Source organism: Pinus tabuliformis, chromosome 5_2 (genome assembly GCF_031772625.1).
Source record: "Pinus tabuliformis cultivar Carrire ecotype Pingquan chromosome 5_2, CPIR1, whole genome shotgun sequence".
Taxonomy (NCBI): Eukaryota; Viridiplantae; Streptophyta; class Pinopsida; order Pinales; family Pinaceae; genus Pinus; species Pinus tabuliformis.
The window spans coordinates 856,287,650-856,315,305 of record NC_142306.1 but is presented as its reverse complement, the minus strand read 5'-3'; the positions used below and the strand labels follow the sequence as shown (position 1 = coordinate 856,315,305).

The window sequence follows — 27,656 nt, the reverse complement described above, 5'->3', positions numbered from 1 at the left end:
TGAATAATAGTATCACCCTAGAGATGGCTGTCCTCACTATTGGTTTGACAAACTGAGTTTGATAGATTTTTCCACCTTTTGAAAAAAAAAAATAGTATCACCCTATGTGTTAATAGCCCAAGTTCCAAAAACATATGGGCCACTTACAATTAGTTGGTAGGTCTTTTAAAATAACTTGGTTTTTCTTCATTACTAGCTAAGTTTCACCACTCAATTATAATAGATTTTGCGATATTTAAATATAAGAAAATTATGTATAAACATTTTACTAAAAAAAATTCAAAAGTTAAATCAAGAAAAAAAGAGAACAGCAAAAATGCCCGCCTCTATCTTTGCACAACTCCCATCGTTTCGAATCAACATGCTAAGAGCATCTGGAAAGTGAATGGCTGTTCTGTTACTTCGGATGTGCACGATGTTTGTAAGACGTCAAAATTTAAACGGGCAATCTCTGAAAGTTTATACCAACCTCCAACCCTTCAGCTCACGCAAACTTATGTTCAACGTTAACTTTCGAGAGGTTTTATGATCATAACTGGAGTGATTGCATTCATAGAAAAAAATGGCGAGTTTGTGAGACCAGACAGAAGAAGGTAGCAAAAAAACCATAATGAGACACAGATGAATTACGCATGAAATCAATCTGGACTCTCTTCATGGAGTTGAATAGGTTGAATTCATTCCATTCAACGTCTGTATACCCTTATGGCAATTTCTTCATGGAATTCATGTCAGCTGGTTACTTAATGTTGCTAATGAGAACGCCTCGTGTCCATGAACGCAGCACAAATCAATGGCTATATCGATATACTTACGGATTCAACAACAGCAGCAAAAAAAATGGCTACCCTTCTCCAGCCCATATGTAATTCTCTGCCTATCAACTTCCCTTTCACCACAAATGCTAACAGGAGCACTCCACAAGAAACCCATGACAACCCTAACCTTGCTGAAACTGTGAGAAAACTATGCAAGCAGAGTCGATTGACTGAGGCGCTTCGAATTCTGCATTCTATGGACCGGATTGGTATTTGGGTGGATCCCTGCACCTACGACTCTCTTTTACAGGTTTGCCTCGAATTAAAGGCTCTGGGAGAAAGCAAATTAGTCCATGCCCACATTATTCAAACTGGATTTAAGCCAGATTTAGCTTTGGGTACTAAGCTTGTGATCGGATATGCCAAGTGCGGTACCAGGGTTGATGCCGGATTAGTTTTGGCTACAATACCTGAACGAAAGGTGGTTTCATGGAGTGCAATGATAGCAGCCTATGCCAAACACGGGTTCGCTGAGGAGGCTTTGATGCTTTTTAACGAAATGCAGCGAGCTGATATTGAAGCAGATGAGCGCACTTTTTCCAGCGTTCTTCCTGTGTGTGCCAAGTTGGCAGCTCTGCATCAGGGTAAGGAGATCCATGGATACATAATTAGAAGTGGGTTTCATTCCAATATCTTTATAGGGAATGCTCTCCTGGACATGTATGTAAAATGTGGGTATCTAGAGGATGCTTGCAAAGTGTTTGACAAAATGCCTGAACGAGATGTTGTGTCGTGGAATGCAATGATTGCTGGGTATTCTCGTAATGGAGAAGTCTACGAGGCTCTGGAAGTTTTTCAGAAAATGCCCAAGCGAAATGTGGTGTCATGGACTGCTATGATTGCAGCTTATGCCAGTCAAGGACATGGCAAAGAGGCTTTGGCACTGTTTTATCAAATGCTGCAAATGTGTATACGGCCAAATCAGTTTACGTATGCTTCTGTTCTTCAGGCGTGTGCCAACGTGGCTGCTCTGGAACATGGTAAGGAGATCCATGAGAGCATAATTAAGAGTGGATTTAAGTCAGATATCTTTGTGGGCAATGCTCTTGTGGATATGTATTCAAAATGTAGACGAGCTCATGATGCATTCAAAGTGTTTGAGAAGATGCCTAAGAGAGACGTGGTCTCCTGGACTGCAATGATAACAGGGTATGCGCAAAATGGGCTTATGGATGAGGCAGTGGATCTCTTTCAACACACGCCTGAAAGAAATCTCTTCTCATGGAATGCAATGATTGCTGGATATGCCCAGAATGGACCTTTTAATGAGGTCTTGAAGTTCTTTCGTCAAATGCAGCTGACTAGTGTGATGCCAAACTTGGTCACTTTGGCCAGTGTTCTTTCTGCCTGTGCCAACAAGGTAGCTCTTCCGGAGGGCAAGGAGATCCATGAAGATATAATTAGAAGTGGGTGTACGTGTGATGTCTTTGTTGGGAGTTCCCTTATAGACATGTATGCAAAATGTGGGAGTATAGATGATGCATGTAAGGTTTTTAATAGAATGCCCAGACAAGATACCATTTCATGGACTGCAATGATTATAGGATATGCCATGCATGGCAGTGGCAAGGACGCTCTCCATCTCTTTCAACAAATGCAGCATTCAGGCACAAAGCCAGACCATGTCACCTTCCTCGGAGTTCTGTCTGCATGCTGCCATGCAGGCCTAGTCGATGATGGATGGCAGTACTTTAATTGCATGAGTGAGGATTATCATATAGCACCTGCAGTAGAGCACTATTGCTGCATGGTTGACCTTCTTGGCCGTGCAGGGCGTCTAGATGAGGCTCGAGACTTTATCAATAAAATGCCAGTAACACCTGATGCTGCTGTGTGGGCTTCTTTGCTTGGTGCTTGTAGAATATATTCCAATACAATGTTAGCAGAAGAAGTGGCAGAACATCTTTTAGAGACTGACCCTCAAAATGCTGCACATTATGTGCTGCTGTCAAATATCTATGCATCAGTTGGTAGGTGGGATGGGTTAAAAAAAGTTAGAACATTGATGCAAGAGAGCGGAGTCATAAAGATGCCAGGTTGTAGCTGGATTGAATTGAACAAGAAGATGCATAGTTTTGTTGTAGGAGACAAATCACATCCACAAACTGAGATAATCTATGCTAAGTTGGAGACTTTGTATGGGCAGATGAAGGAGCTGGGATATGTTCCAGACATGAATTTTGTGCTCCATGATGTGGAGGAGGAGCAGAAGGAAGATATGTTGTATTGTCACAGTGAGAAACTGGCAATTGCATTTGGGCTCATCAATACAACCCCTGGGACACCTATCCGGATTGTCAAGAATCTTAGAGTCTGTGGTGATTGTCACTCTGCTATCAAGTTCATATCTAAGATTGTTTTAAGAGAAATGATTGTGAGAGATGCTAATCGTTTTCATCATTTCAAAGATGGTTGGTGTTCTTGTGGAGATTATTGGTGATGCCAAGGGAAATGAGAAATGAGCATAAGCTTGTGTGGCCATAAAATATTGTATTAATATCAAATTTGCATCGGCAAGCAGGAACCAGGTATTGTTTATAATGTCTCGCAAAGTGTTATGTTTTGTTATGTTGGGTGGAATATTATGAAACAATCTATGCATCTTATAGGGATTATCTTGCAATGCATGTTAGTAATCTCTTCTACATTCTACAATAATTATTACACATACATTCTAAACCAAAATATTAAAGAACAATCACACAAGTTTTGAGACAAGCCGAAGCCCTTTCAAACTGATGTTGTTAATATTGGTCTGTAGCATTGTTGGATATTTTCAAAGCCAGTACGCAGAACACTACTCTTACTAGACATGTCAGCAATAGTTGTTTAAACATCAATTGATGTTTCACACCTTAAACACAAATCTTTCTCCTTTCTGCCTTCTCTTCATCCATTAGATTGATTGTGAACTTAACAGGCACTAGGTCGTTCGATTGCAGCTGCTTTATGATTGTTCTGTCTTTTGTTGACTAGTTATGATGATGCCTTTAATGGTCCATTGGTAACCTAAAAGTTATCTGATGCGTCCATATCGGTCACTTGTCATGAATCTGATGTGTTTGGCATGGATTCATGAGGACATGTGCCCTCAACATGCCCCAAGATTCAGACACGTGTCCCTCCAAAAACTTGAAATATGAATTTTATATTAGTTTCAATTTCATATAATGCTTTAAAATAGCATCATTCCACTATTCTATAGTATAGTGTTCTCATTCTTCATACACCAAAGTCTATAACTTAAGTGTTAATTTTAGGATAACAATGGAATGTTCTATGCTTAGAGCAATTTTGCTTCAATTTTTTTTATTAGCCCAATATCATATCCAGTATAGAATTCACATCAACATGATAGTAAAATGCAGATAGAACATAAGCAATAGCAGTGGAAGACAAGCCAACACAAGAGGACACAAGATATGGCACCAGCCAAGGACAAACCCCAATGTGGGGAAACCCTTGATCAATTCTTCTTATAATTCTTCAAAAGTTCAGCAGAGAGAGAGCATAATTTACAATATTCACTTGCCCAAACTGATCAATCAAAATAGCAAAAACAAAAAGCCCTAACCAGAAAGTCAAGGCTGGTCAATAGGGCTGAAATTGACCTCCAAAATAGCTTAGTCGACCTTGGTCAACTCAGCCTTCAACAACAAGATAATGCAGCCCAAAACAGTCCAAAAATAACCAGTCAAATTTGGTCAACAAAGGTCAATGCAACAACTTGAATTAGGCAGTCAACGCAGGGGTCAAATTGCCTCGGTTTTTGTTCCCAAAACAGTGGCATGCCCAAACAGAAGTCTCCCTCACAAAATCGAAGTCAAACAAGGTCAACATTGGTCAAAGTCAGCCTCCTGAAATTTCGGCCTCTTGAAATTTCGATCAAATTTGGTCAACGCAATAGCCAAAAAAGACAGTCTTCCTTTCGTACATGTGGAGAGAGAGAGGCCCAAAAGTCCGTACCCAATCAAAATGAGAGAGAGAAAGATGAATGAGATGAGATGCCAAAATGAGGAGGAGGCACCTTGTATTTATATGAAACGTTGAAGGCTGGAGGAGGCTAATTTGATGGCCCGATGACCTTGACAATTTGTCCATAATCAAAATAAATTCATAACTTCATTTGTAGATGTTAGAATGGGATGATCTTTAGATCAATCCTACACCTCTCGGAAAGAGGAATCTAAGAAAAATATCAGTTGCCTCATAAGAGTTGTCCAAAGTGATGTTTGGCCCTAGTTGCCAAATTTAACACTCCCTCTTAACTAGGGAGAATATCACCTGCCAAACTATCTAACAATCTGTACCATCCCTGTTACTGCACTGCTCTGCTGAACCATGAAGAAATAAGAAATGATCGAGAATGTTTCATACCATTCTCCATTGACCCGAAGTAAGTCTCCAACAACAGAGAACGTGTCATACCACTCTTAACTGACTCGTAGTCAGTTTCCATTGATCTCAGATCAATATCAACATCCTAGCATAGGGAGTACAGTAGTACACGATGCGTCCATCGGTAGTGCTATGGTCGCTATCCTCATTTCCTTACTCATTGGCTAGATGAGAGGTACTTCCTATGAGTCCTGGACTGCATGGGTAGGGTGTGCCGGCAGGAGAAGGTGAACCATTCATCTTGCTCATATGTCATAGGGGAAGGTGAACCACTCAACCTATGCATATGCCACCATGGGGTATCATAGGGGAAGGTGAACCATTCACCATGTACACAATGCACCATTAGGGGAGGGTGAGTCACCCTATGGTTGCTCTTCGCTCCAAGAAGTACCCCAAGCCCCTCAGAGCTCCCAAAGCTCACTATCCATCTCATACAGGACCCTCATAAGAGGATCTCTTCACGACTCCAAGTCATTCACGGAAGGTTAATAATTTGACCTTCTTGAGGGGCTTCGTAAGAATATCGGCGACCTGCTCATCGGTCCCAATATGATGGAGCCTTATTGCTCCCCGTTGTACCATATCCTGGATAAAGTGGTACCTGACATCAATATGCTTGGAGTGATCATGAAACACGGGATTCTCATGAAGACGAATCCCACTCTGGTTGTCACAGAAGATCATGGTGGTATCCAACACATGTCCAAACAGCTCACTAAAGAGCTTCCTCAACCAAACAACTTCACAGGAGGCCAAACTAGCAGGATAGCCTCAGCGGTGCTTAAAGCAACCGACTTCTGTTTCTTGCTCATCCATGATATTGAAGCAAAACTTAGAGAGAAGCAACATCCTGATGTGCTTTTGCGATCACCACACTGCCATCCCAGTCTACATCAGAGTAACCATGGAGCCTCACATTCCTGGCAGTGTATCCCAGTCCATAAGTGATTGTGCCCCAAAGATATCTCAAGAGATTCTTGGAAACAAACCAATGTATATGATGAGGCTCGACTATAAATTGACTCAATGTGTTCACTGCAAAACATATGTTCGGACAGGAGTTCACCAAGAACATCAAGGCTCCCACGAGTTGACGATACTCATAAGGATTTCCCAAATCGGGCCCAACAACACTTCCGCATGACTTTAATGGCAGAAGTGTCCTTAGACATGTAATTTTATTAATCAGAAAAAATAATTACATAATTGATTTTGCAAGAGTTTACACCCGAACAACACAAACACTCTTGCAATGAGCTATATATAAGCTCCATGTCCTAACTACCTCTAATTATGGATCACTTATTAAATAACAAGTGTCCATTTACAATAAATGCTATTCAAACCAACTAGCTAACTAATCTCCTAAAATAGAGCCTAAGATACGACACATTTGGAGAGTCATATCTAGTTACAACAATATGCTAATTCTAAAAGTCTCCATTAAATAATTAAACATTCTAGAATAATAATTATTAATTTAATATCTTAAATTAATAATTATTTTATTCTAATTTTATAACCTATGATAAAATTGTATTTTTGTATCATCTAACATCCCCCCCTATGATCCAAAGATACATTACAACAGATACCAAGTTCATCCCTGAACTTAGTAAATTTTATTCGGCCAAGCGGTTTCGTGAAAATGTCGGAGATCTGATCTTCGGAAGGACAATAAACTGGCTTGAGGACATCTTTGGCAATGAGAGATCTGATATGATGATACTTGGTGTCCACATGCTTTGTCTTTGAATGAAAAACTGGGTTCTTGGCAAGTTTGATGGCTGACTGGCTGTCAATGAATAACGATGTAGCTTCTGCCTGAGAAATGCCCAAGTCCTGCAAAATTCGGCGCAACCAAACAATTTCACATGCTGCTTCCCATGCTGAAATGTACTCTGCTTCTGCTGAAGAAGTGGCCACTGTAGCTTGTTTCTTACAACTCCAAGATACTGCTGCTGATCCCATGTTCATTAAATAACCTGATGTTGATGCTCGATCATCAATACTCCCAGCAAAGTCGGCATCAGAATATCCACCAAGTACAAAATTTTTAGTCTTTGTGTAAAGAAGACCAAAAACTTTTGTTCCTTGGATATATCAAAGAACTCTTTTGGCTGCATTCCAGTGGCTGTCTCATGGTTCCTGCATAAAACGTGAAAGAATACTGACTGCATAAGATAGATCAGGATGAGTATTTGTCAAATAAATCAAGCTGCCAATCAACTGTCTGTAAGTTGTACTGTCCACCTTTTCCCCCCTTCAAATTTTGAAAGTTTCAAGTTTTGCTCCATGGGGGTGAGAACGGGCTTGCAATCTTGCATGCCAAATCGCTGAAGAACCTCTGCTGCATACTTATTCTGAGAAATGAAAATATGATGTGGACGTTGGAAGACTTCAACTCCAAGATAGTAGTGAAGTAATCCCAAATCTGTCATCTTAAAACCTGCATGTAATTCCTTTTTCACCTGTGCAATATGATCATCATGGTTGCCAGTAATGATCAAATCATCTACATACATAACAAGAATTACCAGATATTTTCCCTGTTGTCGCACATACAAAGTATCATCAGATTCACTTTGTTGAAAACCAACTTTCTTAAGGTATTCATCAATCTTTGCATACCAAGCTCGGGGAGCTTGTTTTAATCCATATAAAGCCTTGATCAATTTGCAGACTTTATGTTCTTGTCCTTCAACTTCAAAACCTGGTGGTTGGGTCATATACACTTCCTCCTGTAAATCCCCGTTGAGAAAAGCACTTTTCACATCCATTTGATGAACTTTCCATCCTTTTTGAGCGGCCAATGCAAGTGTTAATCAGATGGTGTTCCATTTAGCTGTAGGAGCAAAAGTTTCCTCATAATCACTGCCTTCCTGCTGCGCAAAACCTTTTGGGACAAGTCGTGCTTTATACTTTTCAAGTTCTCCCTTTTGATTATACTTAATTCTGTAAACCCATTTACATCATATGGGTTTAACATTTGCTGGACAATCAACAAGTTTCCAAGTGTTGTTATCAATTACTGCTTGATATTCTTCAACCATAGCCTGTTGCCATTCTTTATGTTTTACTGCTTCTTTGTATGTGGAAGGTTCAGTAAAATCATTTGCTATCAAGGCAAAATTGCCTTCACTTCTATGTGCCCTTCTGGTGCCATTTTTATTCTGTTCATCAGGCTTTACATCTTTCAAAAGTTGAACTGCCCATTTCGGAAGTTGGTGCTCACTTGTTTGTGCTTCTGTAAAGTCCCCATCATTGTAAAGAGGATTAATATAAACTGATGTTCGTCGTTCAGGTGAAGAATGTGGAGAATCACTGTCAGAAGAACTGCTGCTGCTTGGAGATGCGGATGAACTGCTAGAAGACCCAGATGATGTTGTTGATGTAGATGGACTGGATGACTCATCTTCAGAGGAAGGAAAATCAAGTTCATACCAATTTGGTGAAGTTGGTTGACTTTGCATTTTTCCATTTCTTTTACTTCCTTTAGTTTCTAACTTGTGAAGAAGATTTTCAATTTCTTCAGCACTCTTACTCTCTGTCTCATCAAAAATGACATCGCTGCTCACAATGAATTTTCCATTGGTCAAAAGACGATACCCTTTCTTCTCATCAGAATAGCCAATCATTGTGCATTTTAAACTTCTTGAGTCAAGCTTAGTTCGTTTTTCTTTCGGAACTAAGGCATAACACACTGACCCAAAAACTCTAAGATGTTTAACTCGAGGTTTGAAACCAAACCAAGCTTCATAAGGTGTGATTCCGTCTAAAGAAGCAGTTGGAGATATAATTTCTTAAGTAGACAGCTGTATGGATTGCTTTTGCCCAATATGTTGGACTTAACCTTTTGAAAGTTAACATGGATCTCGCCATTCCTAACAAAGTGCGATTCATTCTTTCGACTACTCCATTTTGCTGTGGAGTGTAAACATTAGTAAGATGTCGTCTGATGCCATTTTCACTGCAATAAGTTTTGAATTCATTTGAAGTGAATTCTCCCCCATTATCTGTCCTGAGAGTACCTATCTTTTCTTTGACTTCATTTTCAACAAGTTGGCGAAAAATTTTAAACTTATCAAATGCTTCTGACTTGTTCTTCAAGAAGTAAACCCAAGTCATTCTGCTGAAATCATCAATGAATAGTAAGAAATATTTGCAACCACCAAATGAAGTTTGTAGTGGACCACAAACATCACTGTGAACTAGTTGTAGCCGCCTGTTTGCACGCCATGAACTTGTTGGAAAACTTTCTCGATTTTGTTTGCCATAAATGCAAGCTTCACATTTTGTATTTTCCCTTTTGAATGTGGGAAGTCCTTTAACCATTCCTTGTTTCTGCAATTGAGAAAGACTCTCAAAATTCAAATGTCCATATCTTACATGCCATAGTCTTATAGGTGAAATACCTATAGTCACTGCCCCTGCAAAATCAGAATGCCTTGGAATAACTGTCCCTTTCATCCGTAACAGTTTTCCATCTTCATAACCTGTCATGATTGTTTTCAAGTTTTGTTTCACTGAATTAATCTTCACTAAACCATCTTCCATAATCACCTGATGTCCTGCTTGTCGAATCGTGACTAAAGAGAGCAAATTTTTCTTGAAACTGGGTACATACCATACATTGGAAATCATTTTTTCTCCAATGCCAGGGAGAAAAACTTTTACTACTCCTTTTCCATAAGGAGTATGTTTTGTATCATCAGCAAGAAAATGGAATTAAGTTGGCAATCTTGAAAATTCCAGAAAAAATCACGTCGACAAGTCATGTGTTGAGTTGCCCCGGAATCCAAGATCCAGGCATCTTCATAGTCACTTCTAAGATGGGATGAAAGTTGTGATGCTGGTGAGGAAGTAAAAACATATTCTGAGTTATCTTCATCTTGATCATTTGCAAATTGTGCTGAATGCTGCTGAAACTTGGGAATTTTATTAAGTGATGTTCGGCAATCTTCAACATAATGGCCAACTTTGTTACATCTTCGACACACAATTTGACTTAAGTCTCTTCCTCTTCCTGTAGATTGTCCTCTGCCTCTACTTTGACTTCTATTTTGAGATTGTCCTCTACCTTGATTATTATATCCTTGTCCTTGAAAATTGCCTCTTCCTTGGTTGTTTCCTCTACCTTGAAAATTATTTCTTCCTCCTCTGTTAAAATTGTTTCCTCTGCTTTGGCTTCGACCTTGATTATGTGCTGCTTGATTCTGATTCCATCTGCCTCTACCTCGAGAACTATCGGCTAATGACTTACTAGTGCTGGCCTCTGTGAGAAAAACATCTTCACCAACTTTCTTCTTCTTCCCAAAAGTTTTATCATGTTGAGTTAACATTTCACAGAGTTCATCAAACTTTAATTTCTCTAATTTCCCAGTTACTTGTAGAGTCTCCAAAAAATGCGTATAGGAAGAAGGAAGCCCAGCAATTACAATTGTGACCATAAAGCTATCATCAATTGCGGGAAAACCAACATTAATAATTTCTTGCCTGATATTCTTAAGTCTTGAGATATATTCAAGAACATCACCACCTTCAGTTAATTTTTGTTGCAACAATTTTAATTGTAGATCGACTTTCTTTGATTCAGGTTGAGTATCAAAGAGGTCTTTAAAAGTTTTCAAAGCAGTCCATGCATCTAAAGCATTTTCTATATGGACATACATTTCATCATTCACAGACGATTTAATAAGAGCTAAGGCTTTAGCATTCTTGATTTCCCATTTTGCTAGTGCAGCTGCATCTGTGGGTTTATTCGGCTTAACATCTCCATCACATATTCCCTGCCATAATTCATTGTAAATGAGTGTGCTTTCGATGAGACGATGCCATGTTTTATAAGATTTGGTGCCTTCAAGTTTGTCGGAATCAGAAAACAAATTAATCAACTTAGACATTTTAGCGTTGAAGCGTCGCACCAAGAATCAGAACATAAATGACAAGATAGTCAACACAACACACCACGCAAAAACAATACGATCTATCGAGGCTTGGCCTTGACCCTCGAATAGTCGTCAAAACAGGAGAAAATTGACTGAGCTTTGCACTTGGCTCTAGTCAATATCTCAAATTTTTACAAGGCAACTTTCAAAATTTGACTTTTACAATGGTGCTTTTGCACAATCTGGTAAAAAAAGTTACCCCCCCTCAAAGTAAAATTACTTTGAGTTACAATGCCAGGGTTATCGGAACCAGGTTATCTCCCAAGAAACAAATTAAAAAAAAAACTCCTTATTGCTCCAAAAAAATTACAAATCACCTTATTGCTCCATCAACCATAAATTCCCAAAATTAAAAAATCACCATATTTCTACACAATACAATATTCCTTATTTTTCCACAAAATTTACAAATTTAATTCAGCTTCCATACATTCATCCTTGCATTTTTTTATGGACTGGTCCTCTCGGTTTGAATGGTACATATGCGAGCGTATCCCTTAATCAATGCTGGTCTTCGTTGGCCTTCAATTTGATAATGGTGCCCTGTGGTTCTCAAGCATTTCACATGCCCATCTCTTTCAAAACTTCATGCGTTCCAGCTCAGGTGTGCCGTCTACAATCAGTCGAATGCCCATAAATATGTGTACTCTGTATTTGGTTTAGCTACATCGCCACAAGGAGGATCGACTGATATTTCTTGGCAAGCATTGAATTGATTTTTATCTGCAAAATTTCTACAGACAAAAGTGAACCTTTCCAAACACATGAGAATGACAGCTAGGTTCGTGAATTCGAATTCCTGCGTACTGGAACATTGGATGTTCTTGTAACTTCAGCGCGTAACCGTTAAACTGTTTTAGGTTTGCTCCACGTTTCAGTACTTTAAAGCTTCAAAATTTCATAAAAGTTGCATGAATACCTCAAACTAGCCGCATATTTACCAAGTTTCCGACGTACAAATGCTTCAGTTCTCAGAAAAAGTTAGACGCGGGGGATAACTATGTCAAATTATAGGAACTCTAACTCCATTTTTAATTCTTCAAAACTTAAAGCGTTAGAACAAATTACAGACACATCGATCCATTTGCAATTCTTTAAACCCTCAGAAACTCATAAACTTTGCAAAATCCCGGACAATATTGCCACCAAACAGTCAGAAACTCATTAATGCTTCATAGATAGTCCAAAAAATACACCTTTGCGTCTCTTTCACAGTTCAAATGTTCAGAAAAAAAGTATCGGAATTTGAACGGCTCAGAGGAAGAAAAAAATGATAATATATTTTCTCCAATTGTAAAGCTTCAAATACTTACCAAAACTTGCTCAACTGTGTCGAATTTACACGAAGATTTGCTTCATTTCGTTTCATATTCACCGTTCAAAAGCTTCCAAAATCCCTCAGAAATGGCAGAAATCGTTCAAATTGTACACCGTCAATTAGGGTTTGCAGAGTCAGAGCTTCACTGCGCTGGAAAAAACGGGAGCGAGAGGAAGAAGGGGCTCGTCTTCCAGCGATTCACTTCTCCTCTCCGCCCAGCTACGACAATTACTCAAAGCAACCCCGAGGATGGAAGCCTCTTTCAAACAGAAAATTCAGAAATCTTTTGCTGATCACTTCAACGGAGTTGAGTTTTCCACGATCTGATAGAGCTGGAATCTCCTCCTCACATCCACTGCAGCATTACTGGAGCTCTGATACCACAATAATGGCAGAAGTGTCCTCAGACACGTAATTTTATTAATCAGAAAAAATAATTACATAATTGATTTTGCAAGAGTTTACACCCGAACAACACAAACACTCTTGCAATGAGCTATATATAAGCTCCATGTCCTAACTACCTCTAATTATGGATCACTTATTAAATAACAAGTGTCCATTTACAATAAATGCTATTCAAACCAACTAGCTAACTAATCTCCTAAAATAGAGCCTAAGATACGACACATTTGGAGAGTCATATCTAGTTACAACAATATGCTAATTCTAAAAGTCTCCATTAAATAATTAAACATTCTAGAATAATAATTATTAATTTAATATCTTAAATTAATAATTATTTTATAACCTATGATAAAATTATATTTTTGGATCATCTAACAGACTTCTTGAAGTTAGGTTCAATCGGAGTAGTCACAGACTTGCAGTCCACCATCCCAAATCTTTCAAGTATCTTCACAATGTATTTTCCTTGAGAAAGGAAAATCTCACTTGGCTTTTTCCAAACCTCCAACCCTAGGAAGTAATGCATCAACCCTAGGTCCTTCATCTCAATTTCGGAAGCCAACTCCCTCTTACATTGATGAATAAGAGGGTCTGCACCTGTCCAAAAGAGATCGTCCACATAGAGTACCAAGATGAGAGGTCCATCATTCTCAACCTTAAAATAAAGGTTTGGATCAACTTCACTTCTTGTAAATACCAACTTCATTAGATAGATATTGATCCTCTCATACCAAGCCCGGGGTGCTTGCTTCAACCCATAGAGGGTTTTCTTCAACCTGCATACATGTGTTTGATGATCTTGAACTTCGAACCCCTCAGGTTGTTCTACATAGACTTCCTCCTTAAGTAAACCATGCAAGAAGGCAGTCTTGACATCCATCTGGTGTAGATTCTATCCTTGCGAGGCAGCAAGGGCAATGATCTTACAGATGGTGGTGTAGCAGACAACCGGTGCAAATATCTCATCATAATCTACACCTTCCTTTTGAGAGAAGCCTCGAGCAACAAATTTGGCCTTGAACTTTTCAACACTTCTATCAGCTCCATGCTTGATCTCGTAGAGCCATTTAGAGGAGACATCAGATTTGTCCTGGGGTCTAAGGATCACATCCCAGACATCATTCTTCATAATTGACTCGTACTCTTCATTCATAACATCCTTCCATACTTGTTGCTTCACAACTTCTTCGAATGAGCAAGATTCAAACTGAATAATGGTGCTCATAGCAGTTAAGTACCCTTGGTACCTATTAGGCTTCTTGCTTTCACGAAATGCCCCCCTCAGTGCAACATGTCTCTCGGCATCTTCGAGAGTTTCCCTCAGCCATGAGGGTCTCCTTTTGGAGGAGGAGGATCAATGGGATCCATCGGTTCTTCAACATCAAGCATCAACTCATCCTGTGAATCTACCTGTTTTTCTGCATCTGCTTCTTTGTATTTCCTTGGAATAGGAAGGTTGCTAATCTTCCTTGGGGCAGCATCCTCATCGAAGGTGACATCATGACTCAACTCTACTTCTCTTTGACCAGGCACTTAGATTCTATATACCTTAGAAGTTTCACTGTAGCCCACAAAAGTTCATTTGTTCCCAGATGCCTCCAATTTACTTCTCTTTTCTTTCGGCACATGAAAGTATATGGGACTACCAAAAATTCTAAAATGAGAAACATCAGGTTTCTTACTAGTGAAAACTTGTTTGGGAGGTTTGGAGTCCGATGCTTAATGAGGGCATCGATTTTGAATGTACACAACAGTGTTGGTAGCTTCTCCCCATAGGAACTTTGGAAGTCCTTGATCATGAAGCATGGCACGAGTGGCTTCTACGATAGAACGGTTCTTCCTTTCAGAAACACCATTCTGCTCAAGAGTATATGTGGTAGTAGTCTCCCTTTTAATGCCAGCTTCTCTACAATAATCTTTGAACTCATTTGATTCGTATTTGGTTCCATTATCAGTCCTCGATATTTTGATCTTCTTCCCAGATTGATTTTCGACCAAAGCTTTGAAAGAACGAAACCATGAGAATACTTCGTCCTTCTTCTTCAAGAAATATATCCAAGTCTTGCGAGAGAAATAATATATAAAGGTTGAATAATATAAGTATCCTCCCAATGAGTTCACGGGCATTGCACTAGATAGATCAGAATGAATAAATTGCAATATGTCAATAGTCTTGCTATCACTTGAGGGGAATGGTCCCCTTGTATGTTTTCATGTTCTACTTTAAATTCGGGCATAATACCTGTCACCATCTTCCTCGCATCGGGTAAAGCCTTATAATGTAGATGAGCAAACCTCTGGTGCCATAATTCAGATTGAAGTGATGTGTCGCAAGACATAGCTCCCAATGGACTTCCTCCAACTTGATATAAATTGTCAACCCTGAATCAAAGAGTAAATGCTTCTTTGAAATTTCTTTTCCACACACGTACCTTTCCATCGATGCATGCCACCTTGAATCCTTTGTCTTCCATCGATGAGATAGACACTATATTCTTATTTAGATCAGGTACATATAGTACTTTTTGAAGATGAACGGTGTTACCTTTATTCAATTGAAGGGTAACATTCCCAACTCCCTTCACGAGATAGGTGGCATTGTCACCAAGGATAATTTCCAAATTTGTATCCTTCTCTATCAGATTTGAAAGAACTTCCTTGTACTCGGCGAAGTGCCTTGAGGCACCACTATCAATCAACCAATTTCCCAAAGTATCCGGAGGAGAGGCAACAGAGAGGGAAAATATAAGATAAAATTCCTTTTACTTAGAATTTACAACATTAGACTCATCATACCTAGAGTTTCTTGTTCTTTTAGAAGCTCGATCATTTCCAAGTTGAGTAGTGGAAGCATTCATTTTCCCATTGTTGTTGAACCTGCCATTCCTTTGATTGTTGTTGTTGCCCCTGGAATGATTGTGATCATCATCATGAGATGTGTCCCTTCTATTTGGACACTCCCTGGCATAGTGACCAAACTTGTTGCAAACGAAGCATCTTCCCTTCCTTCCATTTTTGAATCCCGCTCTTCCTTGACTTTGTTTCTTTGAACTTGCATTGTTCTTCCTCTTGGCATGAGCAAAAAATGTGGTAGGATTATTCCTATTCGAAGGCATCTCCAATTCCATCATCCTTGTTTCTTCTTGAGAACATCTAGTCAGCAATTATTCAAAACCTAGAATTTTGTCGTTATTGAGAATAGTAGTGTTGAACACATGCCATTCGGGAGGAAGACCTCCAAGGGAAATGAGAGTGAGCTCCCTGTCAGCAATAGCTTCACCAATCGAAAGAAGATCTTTTTTTATCTCGGTAATCCTCATGAAGTAGGATTGAATATCCTCAACTTTTCCTTTCTTTATATCCTTTAGCTTGTTCTTGAGGAAAATAATTTGATTTGCATTGCTAGATTTAAACATGCCAACTAACTTGTCATATATCTCCTTTGATGTGTTCAAATCGGAAATGTAAGCAACTAAATGCTTATGAATAGAATCTTTGATGATGTTCTTGGCTTTGACTTCACCCTTCTTGTATTTGGTCTTAGTAGTAGCCGATGCATTAGGAGGAGGTTCTGAAATCTTTCCCGGCACATAATCCATCACATCTTACTCTTCTAGTGTCAAATCAAGAGACATCTTCCATGCTTGATAATCAAACTTATCATGAAGCTACGATCCCATACGACGTTAAAGTGTAATGACATAGAAAGAAAGAGGCCTTACTTTGCTGAGCTAAAGCGAAGAAGAATAAGTTTTCTCCTCTCCTTAGTCCCATGAGCGGAAGTACAACACTGAAACTCATTGAAGTGGGTCGGTATTGGGGGTTACAACTGGACCCACCAAAAGAGGGTGTAAACTTACCAGGTTACTATGTGGGAGTAGCTTACTCGGGAAAGACTGTTGAGTAGACTGTTTCCGTGCCCGGGCAGGTTGAATGATATGGATAAAATTAGGTTGAAGCTCGATCATTTCCAAGTTGAGTAGTGGAAGCATTCATTTTCCCTTTGTTGTTGAACCTGCCATTCCTTTGATTGTTGTTGTTGCCCGTGGAATGATTGTGATCATCATCATGAGATGTGTCCCTTCTATTTGGACACTCCCTGGCATAGTGACCAAACTTGTTGCAAACGAAGCATCTTCCCTTCCTTCCATTTTTGAATCCCGCTCTTCCTTGACTTTGTTTCTTTGAACCTGCATTGTTCTTCCTCTTGGCATGAGCAAAAAATGTGGTAGGATTATTCCTATTCGAAGGCATCTCCAATTCCATCATCCTTGTTTCTTCTTGAGAACATCTAGTCAGCAATTATTCAAAACCTAGAATTTTGTCGTTATTGAGAATAGTAGTGTTGAACAATTGCCATTCGGGAGGAAGACCTCCAAGGGAAATGAGAGTGAGCTCCCTGTCAGCAATAGCTTCACCAATCGAAAGAAGATCTTTTTTTATCTCGGTAATCCTCATGAAGTAGGATTGAATATCCTCAACTTTTCCTTTCTTTATATCCTTTAGCTTGTTCTTGAGGAAAATAATTTGATTTGCATTGCTAGATTTGAACATGCCAACTAACTTGTCAATGTTGTCATATATCTCCTTTGATGTGTTCAAATCGGAAATGTAAGCAACTAAATGCTTATGAATAGAATCTTTGATGATGTTCTTGGCTTTGACTTCACCCTTCTTGTATTTGGTCTTAGTAGTAGCCGATGCATTAGGAGGAGGTTCTGAAATCTTTCCCGGCACATAATCCATCACATCTTACTCTTCTAGTGTCAAATCAAGAGACATCTTCCATGCTTGATAATCAAACTTATCATGAAGCTTATCATCAGACTTGAAGTAGGATGTGGAAGCCATTGAATCTTGTCTTTGACTAGTGATTGCTCCTCTTGGTGATTGCTCTTCTCAAACTTGCTTGGGCTTTGTACGCCGTAAGGCGTTTCCCTTTGAAATCAACTTTCCTCTTGGGTTACGTGTACATTTCTGAGCCTTTGATTTAAGTGTTAGACGATGAAAATAATCTTAGCCATCCAATTGATTAGACCCATATATGATGCAACCCAGCGGTTCGACGGTTGCCCTCACTCGCCGCTACGCTACTTCCAGGTGCTTCTCCGTGTGGAGACCTTGCACTTGCCCTCGCTCTGGATTTGGTTTCAGGCTGGCTGTTTTGGGCGGTCTTCGTATTTTTCCTCTGCGTATTTACTCCACTGGGAGATTCGTTCGCTGCATCGGGGAGACAAGCATTGGTGCTGAGCGGGGGAAGGGACAGAGATGGAGATCCCCAGCACAGAGAATGCTTTCTCAGAGTGGTTGAATCAAGGGAGGCAGCAGTGGAGGCCTGCCCCTTGGAATCCGTCCATTACTGTCCTTGCGAAGATCCACGACGGAGTAGCCATTTCACCAGAGAAAGAAATGTTTATAGACGGAGTAGCCATTTCACCAGAGAAAGAAATGTTTACAGAGAGAGGCACTGCCCTCCTCAAGATCAAAATCTCCTGATGTCATTTTGCTGTCTGCCAAAAATCCCAGACATCATTTTTCATAATTGACTCGTACTCTTCATTCATAACATCCTTCCATACTTGTTGCTTCACAACTTCTTCGAATGAGCAAGATTCAAACTGAATAATGGTGCTCATAGCAGTTAAGTACCCTTGGTACCTATTAGGCTTCTTGCTTTCACGAAATGCCCCCCTCGGTGCAACATGTCTCTCGGCATCTTCGAGAGTTTCCCTCAGCCATGAGGGTCTCCTTTTGGAGGAGGAGGATCAATGGGATCCATCGGTTCTTCAACATCAAGCATCACCTCATCCTGTGAATCTACCTGTTTTTCTGCATCTGCTTCTTTGTCTTTCCTTGGAATAGGAAGGTTGCTAATCTTCCTTGGGGCAGCATCCTCATCGAAGGTGACATCATGACTCAACTCTACTTCTCTTTGACCAGGCACTTAGATTCTATATGCCTTAGAAGTTTCACTGTAGCCCACAAAAGTTCATTTGTTCCCAGATGCCTCCAATTTACTTCTCTTTTCTTTCGGCACATGAAAGTATATGGGACTACCAAAAATTCTAAAATGAGAAACATCAGGTTTCTTACTAGTGAAAACTTGTTTGGGAGGTTTGGAGTCCGATGCTTAATGAGGGCATCGATTTTGAACGTACACAACAGTGTTGGTAGCTTCTCCCCATAGGAACTTTGGAAGTCCTTGATCATGAAGCATGGCACGAGTGGCTTCTACGATAGAACGGTTCTTCCTTTCAGAAACACCATTCTGCTCAAGAGTATATGTGGTAGTAGTCTCCCTTTTAATGCCAGCTTCTCTACAATAATCTTTGAACTCATTTGATTCGTATTTGGTTCCATTATCAGTCCTCGATATTTTGATCTTCTTCCCAGATTGATTTTCGACCAAAGCTTTGAAAGAACGAAACCATGAGAATACTTCGTCCTTCTTCTTCAAGAAATATATCCAAGTCTTGCGAGAGAAATAATATATAAAGGTTGAATAATATAAGTATCCTCCCAATGAGTTCACAGGCATTGCACTAGATAGATCAGAATGAATAAATTGCAATATGTCAATAGTCTTGCTATCACTTGAGGGGAATGGTCCCCTTGTATGTTTTCATGTTCTACTTTAAATTCGGGTATAATACCTGTCACCATCTTCCTCGCATCGGGTAAAGCCTTATAATGTAGATGAGCAAACCTCTGGTGACATAATTCAGATTGAAGTGATGTGTCGCAAGACATAGCTCCCAATGGACTTCCTCCAACTTGATATAAATTGTCAACCCTGAATCAAAGAGTAAATGCTTCTTTGAAATTTCTTTTCCACACACGTACCTTTCCATCGATGCATGCCACCTTGAATCTTGTGTCTTCCATCGATGAGATAGACAATAGATTCTTATTTAGATCAGGTACATATAGTACTTTTTGAAGATGAATGGTGTTACCTTAATTCAATTGAAGGGTAACATTCCCAACTCCCTTCACGAGATAGGTGGCATTGTCTCCAAGGATAATTTCCAAATTTGTATCCTTCTCTATCAGATTTGAAAGAGCTTCCTTGTACCTGGTGAAGTGCCTTGAGGCACCACTATCAATCAACCAATTTCCCAAAGTATCTGGAGGAGAGGCAGTAGAGAGGGAAAATATAAGATAAAATTCCTTTTGCTTAGAATTTACAACATTAGACTCATCATACCTAGAGTTTCTTGTTCTTTTAGAAGCTCGATCATTTCCAAGTTGAGTAGTGGAAGCATTCATTTTCCCTTTGTTGTTGAACCTGCCATTCCTTTGATTGTTGTTGTTGCCCCTGGAATGATTGTGATCATCATCATGAGATGTGTCCCTTCTATTTGGACACTCCCTGGCATAGTGACCAAACTTGTTGCAAACGAAGCATCTTCCCTTCCTTCCATTTTTGAATCCCGGTCTTCCTTGACTTTGCTTCTTTGAACCTGCATTGTTCTTCCTCTTGGCATGAGCAAAGAATGTGGTAGGATTATTCCTATTCGAAGGCATCTCCAATTCCATCATCCTTGTTTCTTCTTGAGAACATCTAGTCAGCAATTCTTCAAAACCTAGAATTTTGTCGTTATTGAGAATAGTAGTGTTGAACACATGCCATTCGGGAGGAAGACCTCCAAGGGAAATGAGAGTGAGCTCCCTGTCAGCAATAGCTTCACCAATCGAAAGAAGATCATTTTTTATCTCGGTAATCCTCATGAAGTAGGATTGAATATCCTCACCTTTTCCCTTCTTTATATCCTTTAGCTTGTTCTTGAGGAAAATAATTTGATTTGCATTGCTAGATTTGAACATGCCAACTAACTTGTCATATATCTCCTTTGATGTGTTCAAATCGGAAATGTAAGCAACTAAATGCTAATGAATAGAATCTCTGATGATGTTCTTGGCTTTGACTTCACCCTTCTTGTATTTGGTCTTAGTAGTAGCCGATGCATTAGGAGGAGGTTCTGAAATCTTTCCCGGCACATAATCCATCGCATCTTACTCTTCTAGTGTCAAATCAAGAGACATCTTCCATGCTTGATAATCAAACTTATCATGAAGCTTATCATCAGACTTGAAGTAGGATGTGGAAGCCATTGAATCTTGTCTTTGACTAGTGATTGCTCCTCTTGGTGATTGCTCTTCTCAAACTTGCTTGGGCTTTGTCTTCACCTCAACTCCGATACCATGTTAATTACGCCATAAGGCGTTTCCCTTTGAAATCAACTTTCCTCTTGGGTTACGTGTACATTTCTGAGCCTTTGATTTAAGTGTTAGACGATGAAAATAATCTTAGCCGTCCAATTGATTAGACCCGTATATGATGCAACCCAACGGTTCGACGGTTGCCCTCGCTCGCCGCTACGCTACTTCCAGGTGCTTCTCCGTGTGGAGACCTTGCACTTGCCCTCGCTCTGGATTTGGTTTCAGGCTGGCTGTTCTGGGCGGTCTTCGTATTTTTCCTCTGCGTATTTACTCCACTGGGAGATTCGTTCGCTGCATCGGGGAGACAAGCATTGGTGCTGAGCGGGGGAAGGGACAGAGATGGAGATCCCCAGCACAGAGAATGCTTTCTCAGAGTGGTTGAATCAGGGGAGGCAGCAGTGGAGGCCTGCCCCTTGGAATCCGTCCATTACTGTCCTTGCGAAGATCCACGATGGAGTAGCCATTTCACCAGAGAAAGAAATGTTTACAGACGGAGTAGCCATTTCACCAGAGAAAGAAATGTTTACAGAGAGAGGCACTGCCCTCCTCAAGATCAAAATCTCCCGATGTCATTTTGCTGTCTGCCAAAAATCATGCATCAAAGACTTGACTCAATCTTGGGTACTGCAGAATAGCTTAATTTAAAATCTGTTATTAAATCTTGCTGTTTGATTAAACCTGCATGGTAGATATGGCATAGCAATATGCCCCATAACAAGATTGCAGATCGGAAAGGGCATCAGGGCTGGATGAAGGCAGAAGGACCTTACTTCATATTTCCAGGTGGTGGCACCATGTTTCCCGATATTTCCAGGTGGTGGCACCATGTTTCCCGATGGAGCAATACAATACATTCAGAAGCTGAAACAATATTTACCTATAAGTGGTGGAACCATCAGGACAGCTTTGGATGTTGGCTGTGGGGTTTGAACTTTCTCCCTTTCTCTTCTCCTTAATGTATTGTTTTTGAAGCACCTTTGCAATCTAATTTGTAAATGTACTAGTAGAGCCACGACCCATGAGGGGTTAAGACCTTGACACTTCTGGAGTTGAAAAACAAAATGGCGAGGTTGTAGTGATCGATGATAGAGAAGTGAGAGGAGACAATGAAGATGAGGTAGGATGGGATTTAAAAGATTTGAAGCTACCTGCAGATGCCTAAGCTGTGAATGTTGCAGCTACAACTCATAATGTCATTAGTTACGCCATCACCTTGTATGCCAGTAATTCAAATCTGGATACAGAAAATCTTTTCTCGCAGGTGAGAATGCAGCTGCCCGTAACATTAATATGGCGATGCAGCTCTCAACAACTTGGTATTAAGAATTTCACTCCATTAAAAGTTAAAACCTTTGTTTTTGGATCTTTACATGGGCAGCCATACCTTCCTGCATTTGTTTCTTCTCTGTGGTCTTCTTAGCAATAGAGGGAGGCTGGAGTGAGACTGCTAGCTCAAATTTCAGAGGTCCATGAGCTTTGATATTTAAACTTTTTTTTATTAGATGAGAAACTTAGACTAGCTTACAAAGCCACAGCAGATGGGAAGTTTAGTGAAATTTCTTACCATCTTGCACACAATTCCAGTTATTGATGTAGATTCCGTTTAGGAAGTTGAGAAGGTGAAGAAATTGATTGGAATTGCTAAAGAATGTGTTCTGGGTCTTCAAATGGAGGTCAAGAGGAAGTTAAGGATCATACTGTCGAACAGCAAGAGCTTGCAGCCTATTTTACTCATTGCAACCTTCAAAAAGTCCATTTGAGGTTGGCTTTGCCGAATGCCATAGGTGTTTGCCAGGGAACTTGTACAGCTGCTAACTTGGTTTGATAACTGCTGGCAAATGAGCCTGCTGCAAACCATGCAACAAAGGCACAAGAAGTTCTGCAGGCATGTGGGAGGCAGTTGCAGGATGCTAAAAACACTGAATTATGACTTCAGAAATCTTTTTGTTGTTTTTGCAGCAACTTTTGCACCTGTATACTGTGGTCAGAAGTATGTGTCCTTTCCATATTGTGCACCACACTTTATTCCAATCATAAAGGGAAATCTATGTGCTATATGTGAGCTTGCAGTTGTGTTCTGGGTCTTCAGATGCAGGTCAAGGGAAAGGAAGTTAAGGATGATACTGTTCAACAGAAAGAGCTCGCAGTTTATTTTAGTCATAGCAACCTTCAAAAATTCCATTTGAGGTTGGCTTTGCTGAATACCATGGGTGTTTGTTATAAAGGAGGGAGCTTCAGTACAGCAGCTAACTTTGCTTGATGACTATTGGAAAGTGAACCCCTGCAAACCATTCAACAAAGGTACAAGTTCTGCAGGCATGCGAGAAGCAGCTGCAGGATGCCAAAAAACTGAATTATGACTTTGACTTCAGAAAGCCTTTTGTTGGTGGTGCAACAACTTTTACACCTATATACCATGGTCAGTCAGAAGGATGTGTCCTGTCCATATTGTACAGCATGCTTTGTTCCAGTCATACAAGGAAATCTCTGCCCTATATGTGAGCTTGCCATTGTGGGTTCCAATGCTTCTGGGTGCTGAATGTGCATCTTTATTTCAAGAAATTTCATCACCCATGCATATTTCCATATCAGTATTGCACTCTACCTTTGAGAACCATGTTGAGAGATATGGCAGGACAATCACTAAAAAGTCTTGGACAAACTTGAGGGTCTTCTTAAGAGATTGGAGGAGGCTGTTTAGTGATCACTGAAATGACAGTAGAAGTAAAACTTTCCATGTTTTTTCATTGTTTACAATTTGAAATTCCAGTCTGTGTTTTTGCTTCCCTTTCTCAGTCTCAGACAACGAAAAGTGCCAGTAATTTAGCTTTAGGTCTGGAGAATTTTTGATAGACCCCCCTGGGTGTTAATCCTATCTTTATCGTGCAAGTGTTCTATTGGTTTGTCTGAGTAGAAACAGGCACTAGGGTCTTATTATTCAACATCAGAAAGCAATGTAATTGTTTGAATGCTTTTTCATATGTAGGCCCTGTCCAAATCGGAACTGCTCAAATTGCCCTGTTGGACTGGGCATGGTATTGAACCAGCCTGCTGACCAGACCGGTACCTAACCAGTACAAACTGGCCCTAACTGACTGGACAGGAGACTTAAATTTTTATGAAATTTCTGAATGAATTTTCTTGTACATGCACAACAGACTTAGGTTTATTATTTTGATGATGACTATAGATGCACAGTAAACAGTTGTGAAGTTTTCTTAATGCATGGAAATCACAATCCTCTCCTAATTATGAATCGAGAGTCAAGATTTATATCTCTGAAGTTGTTATGTCTTCGAATGAAAACTATTGACAAAATGCTTAAAAGAATTGGTTTGCATCTACATAACAGCATTCATGTATCTACTTGTATGTTGGTCATAGTGCTTTAGATTTGAGTTGCTATCTTTGTTTACACAGGTATTCTAAGTTCAGAACATAACCATCACTTTTACACCAAAAAGACTTGGAAATTTTACAGCCAGCTGTTTGTGCTACATGCACTTGAAAAGGTGTCATTTATTTGCTGAAACCAAGGCATCTTTTAATGCAATTGACTCGCAAGGAAATTTATGTCACAATTTAGATTTGCATTATTTGTATATTTATCTGTTTATATGCTGAAAATTTAGTAGTGGGGTATACTGTAATACTGTATTCACGCTGCCTGGGAAACTTACACCCAATTTGAACCCAAAATAACTATTTTCTGAATGCATACAAGTGGTCTGAGTTTTCCTTCAGGACAGCCACAAGGACAAGTGTTTTTCCATATTAAATCTTAAAGTGATTTTTTCATTAAAAACTAATCATTTTATGTATTTTTTTCAACTCTGGTTCATTGATTCTGTTTCCTGTTTGAAACCCAGTTAGATAGCTGGCCAGTTCAAAGCCCGGTTCCTGTTTTTAAGACCATACTTCAATCCCATGCAATTTTTAAGATCTCTGTCCATTAATATTTAACTGTTTTAATTGCATAGCTGGTTTTCAAATGGTGTTTTGGACAAGAGAATATTAATGGCAATATAGGAAACTCTGATAGAATGTAATGACTGAACAATGTGCTAGGAGCAGAAGTTCAGTGAAATGCTGATTAATGGGTTTGAAAATATGATAGGAAAATAGAAACACATGGAGGATGATGAAAAAAAGTGAGTGGTGTGTTAAATGTTGTTAATTAGCACTTTTGTTATTGACATGGATATGTTGGCATATTTGGATGCTGTAATATTGAATGGAGAAGACTACATTATTTTACAAATTTCTGAGCTGGTTGGTGGAGAAGTGATGATTAGATTAATGGAAAAACAAAACAATGTGTGAGGAATAGTTAAGTGAAGTACTGACATTAATGGGTTTGAGAATACATTAGGAAAATTCAAATGCATGGAGGATGATGAACAAACTTGCACTGCTGTTTAATATGTTGTTAACTGCAATTTTTGTTGTTTTCCTTTCCATGCCAACTTTTTGTCTATAAAATGCTGAATATTCTCTAGCAATGGAAGAGAATATGAAATTTCAATTCCTCCAAAGTGAGATTTACCACATAAAATCAGAAATTTCAGTGCTTGGATTAATATGCCCTGGATCACCATTCTGGACAAGAGATGATTAATGTCAAAAGGTTATTAAGGAACAATGTAGGAAGAGAAGTCTAATGAAGCACTGATATTAGTGTTTTTAAAAAAATGACAGGAAAATGCAGATGCATGGAGGATGATGAACCAAGTTAGGAGTGGCATGTAATATGTTATTCAACTACTACTTTTGTTATTGACATGAATGATGGGGCACTCAACATTTTATGGCTAATGGTAATAATGATTTAATGTGTTGCAGAATACCAAATGTTGACTCTCACTGTTGCAGTGATTAAAGTACAGTGTTACAGAAACCAAATTGAATTCGATCCAAGGTAACTTTTTTGCTGCATTCTTGTTGGTTTCTCTATATGTTGGTAGAATCACAGGGAGAGTAACCAATATGAAATGATGTGCATTGGTATTGAAATAATAATTGGCCTTAATTGGCCAGTGTTGGTGATGGTGCAAGTAATTACAAAGTCGGGCAAATTGACCTGAAAGAAATAGGTGAAGATTACTTGTTTGATTATGATTTCAATGTGTGGTTGGCTTTTAAAAATCATAACAAGGTAATGATGTTAAGCAGAAACAACAGTTGGTGGCTTGAAGTAGATGGGATGTGTCATGCTGGGAGTAGCAATTTGATCAAATATATTCCAAACTTTTTCAATGACACCAGATAGGGATGTTACAGACTAGAACGTACATGCAGTGATAGTTTGTCGCCTAAATTGGTTAAGTCAATTTATGGCAATTCTGATATTTATCTTGCTTCACCCAAAGCTCCTTATCCTGTGGAGCTTGTCCAAGAAAATCCTTATCAGTTTTCTGAGATTTTAATGTTGCATTTTCTGTCTTACTATTTGCTTAGACTTAAAATCAAATTTCATATTAGCTTTTAGTCTATAAACTGTCGAAGATACTCTGGAATTTAATATGGAAATGAGATTCCCTACATAAAAGAGGAAAATTTAGTGCTTTAATTAATATACTCTAGTTCACCTTTTGCAACAAGTGACGATTAATTTCAAATCAAGGTTCTAGTTAAGTTTGGTTGGCTCTTGGAACAACATCTCAAGTACCATAAGATGGGAATATTTGCTGCCCATGGATTTCCTTGGTTTGTTTCATCTTTTGATGGGAGAGTGCAAGCAAGAACACGTCTATACAATTTGAATAGTATGTACTTGCATTATGGTGAATTCTCTCTGGTTATCAAGGTGCTCCGGGAACTAGGGCATCTTCAGATTTACATGATATTTAACTATTTTCTAGAGAGATCAGGGGACTCTGGGCACAAGTTTAATAGGATGGTGATGATGGCAATATCATTGAATATTCTATGACTAGAAATGTGATTTGGCAGGTGTGAGGCCTTCTCTTCTTACCCTCGAACATATGATTTTATTCATGCAATTGGCATTGAATCTCTAATAAGAGATCTGAGTAGAGGTGGAAACAGGTGCCTTTCTGATCCTCCATTTGTCTTTTGGGTTTTCTTCAGATTCCTGAACCTATCACTTTATATTGTTTATATTCATGAACCTTGGTCTAAAGAATGATATCTCTCCTCCTCTGTGATAGGCATTCTTCAATCATCATTTTTAGTTCCATGTTAAAGTTCATGTGTTACTTACTCATTGGTTTTGGATTTTATGCTTACAGATGTAGTCTTGTTGATTTGATGATTGAAATGGATAGAATTCTCGGCCTGAAGGAACTGTTGTTGTCCGGGATACTCCTAAGGTCATTGATAGGGTTGCAAAGATTGCAAGTGCAATACGCTGTAGTACAGAAGTTTATGACACTGACACTGAGGTATCTAATGTTCTGAAAAGTCTCATTGTGATATCCACTAACAGAAGGCACGGGTCTAAAAATTGTTTAGTTTGAGTTTGTGAGCAGGATGTGAAATGGTTCAATTTGTTTCTGCATGGTTGTTTTTTATTTTTTT

At 39.3% G+C, this 27,656-nt stretch overlaps 1 long non-coding RNA gene and 1 pseudogene across 6 annotated transcripts; both read left to right on the top strand.

Moving 5' to 3' along the window:
• The first annotated feature begins 306 nt into the window (after window positions 1-306).
• LOC149162007 (pentatricopeptide repeat-containing protein At3g26782, mitochondrial pseudogene) lies at window positions 307-27,656 on the top strand (annotated as a pseudogene). 5 transcript variants are annotated; one of them, XR_016261896.1, is made up of 5 exons: window positions 307-3,346; window positions 25,815-25,861; window positions 25,959-26,034; window positions 27,069-27,164; window positions 27,368-27,656. The product of XR_016261896.1 is annotated as a pentatricopeptide repeat-containing protein At3g26782, mitochondrial pseudogene, transcript variant X1 (transcript). The 5 variants fall into 5 exon arrangements; XR_016261899.1 differs by lacking the exon at window positions 25,815-25,861; XR_016261898.1 differs by lacking the exons at window positions 27,069-27,164; window positions 27,368-27,656 and having other exon boundaries at window positions 25,959-26,216.
• On the top strand, window positions 20,875-24,338 carry LOC149162008 (uncharacterized). Its single transcript, XR_016261895.1, has 2 exons — window positions 20,875-21,899; window positions 21,931-24,338. It is a non-coding gene; the product is annotated as an uncharacterized LOC149162008 (long non-coding RNA).